This window comes from Atta cephalotes (genome assembly GCF_000143395.1).
Source record: "Atta cephalotes unplaced genomic scaffold scaffold00001, whole genome shotgun sequence".
NCBI classification, from domain to species: domain Eukaryota; kingdom Metazoa; phylum Arthropoda; class Insecta; order Hymenoptera; family Formicidae; genus Atta; species Atta cephalotes.
The window spans coordinates 8,619,218-8,621,361 of record NW_012130065.1 but is presented as its reverse complement, the minus strand read 5'-3'; the positions used below and the strand labels follow the sequence as shown (position 1 = coordinate 8,621,361).

The 2,144-nt window shown below is 28.9% G+C and overlaps 1 protein-coding gene across 1 annotated transcript in view; it reads right to left on the bottom strand.

Moving 5' to 3' along the window:
* The window catches only part of LOC105626040, a 23,286-nt gene that overhangs the window by 3,561 nt on the left and 17,581 nt on the right, over positions 1-2,144 (bottom strand). The gene's annotated exons all lie outside the window — the stretch shown is intronic.

Genomic DNA, 2,144 nt, shown 5'->3' with positions numbered 1-2,144 from the left:
TATATATATATATATATACTCTTCTATTTGTAACACGTTGCATTTATTTTTATAATATCCTGGTTTCATAAAGATTAATTTATTTACAGCGGACACATATATAATTACGTATGGATACATTTCCTGAATTTTCATACATACAAAATCACTTATGATTACATAGATAAAAGGTTGGTTTGTAAAAACTTTTACTATTTTTCTAACTTTTATTAGCTTTTTCCATGACACGAAATATTGTCAGTAGATTATTGATTTTTTTATGATTATGCATTTACAAAAATTGCGTGAAAGCATTTGTGCAATTCTTTTAAGCCTAGATAGTAAGTGCGCATGTGCATATAACAAGGAAAGCCTTGTGGTAAATCAGGATTTAAATCTGGCTTACCAGTCTGAAATTTAAATAAATTAAATCCTTCTGGAGGTTCATAAATTCGGATTTTCCCTATGGACACCGATTTAGTTGCTATTAAAACTTGGTTCATTTATCTTCTACATGAGCTCTGTTTGAAAACGCGATATTTGTTCAAATGTACTGCATCCGATCATTGATCTTTTTATTTGTATCGATGATGGGAAATATAAAAACCATCCGATGCAATTCAAATATATTAATTTCCCTTTGGTTCCTAAATATTTGCTTTATAACAATTTTTTTAGATAAATAGAGACATGTTTTTACTGTCAGTACGAAACGCACTAATGAAAAACATTTTATTTTATTTTTAATATTAATTTTTTTGAGTGTGTAAATAAATTTTTTTATGAAATTTATTAATTCTCGGGAAATCGCGGTGTATCTCAGAGATATAAATATCTTACATCGGCAGGATTATCTTTTGCAAAAAGAGAATCTAATATGGATGAGAAATTAATATAGAAAAACGTTGTTTTATTCAACTAACTAATACAATTTATTAAAATTTATATTTTTCTGTATGGTATTGTAATCCTAATTGCCTGTCTAACCACATTTGATGTACTGTTATTTTAATGACTCATATAACAGTTACTGTACCAATAACATTACCTGTTTCTAATAGATGTCGTTAAAGATATTTACAAACACATTTTGATGTATCTCTTAAAGTATAATATCTCCCGAGGATTAAGTATTTTCGTTATTCATGGATTTTAGAAATTTTGACTAAGGGAAAGTTAATTAAAACTTTGTCAAAAAATTTGCCTTTAAAATAGTTTTCAGAAGTATTTGAAATACGTACGCACAGGTTGGAATAAAAAAATTACAGTTGATCATCTGTTAGCATTAGTCATTCTCTAACCCGCATTTACGACATATAAAAAGTACGAATATTATATTGCTTACAGATCTTATAAAATAATTAAAATCAAAATAACATAATGATTTTTTATTCGAGTATATAGGAAAGCTCGCGCGAATACGCGGATATTTTTAGCTGCGTACAGAATATTCTTCAATCAACCATCAAGCTGAATATTTGCGAGCAGCGACGTAAAATGGCTCACTGAAAATGCTTTCGGCGACTGGTGTCCATTTTATTTTCGATAGTAACGATCGTGACAGTTCGAATTTTGTATGGCGTTATGAATACATGTATCCTGGAGCATAAATTTTTGCTCAAATTTCGGAAATATCGATTACGACATGTTATTCTAACTTGTGGTAGTTTCATATAACGAAAATGATAGGCTAAATTTGAAGAAATATGTATATTCAATCAATATGCATATCATAAGTTATAAATTAAGAAACGTTAAATTATCTTAAATTTATTAAATTGTTTTAACAGGACAACATTTAGTCAAGTGTCAAATCAAGTATTAAATATATACCTACATGATTTAACAGTTTAGTGATTTAATATGATGATTATGTTTTATATTAATATTTGAATAAGAATCAGATAATCGCTTTTAAAATCAAGTGTAAAGCAATCGGTTTAACATTTGGCTTTCTACTCTCAATTTATTAACTCGTCTCTCGTTCGCTAATGTTCTATTACAGCTATGGAGAGAACTTGTAGAGAATCTTTCCACATTTATACTCTATTATCTCTTTACGTCATACCGCTCATCAAAATAGGCTTTATTCTTTGCTCGTGAGGAGAGAGAGAGAGAGAGAGAGAGAGAGAGAGAGAGAGAGAGAGAGAGAGAGAGAGTAGTAG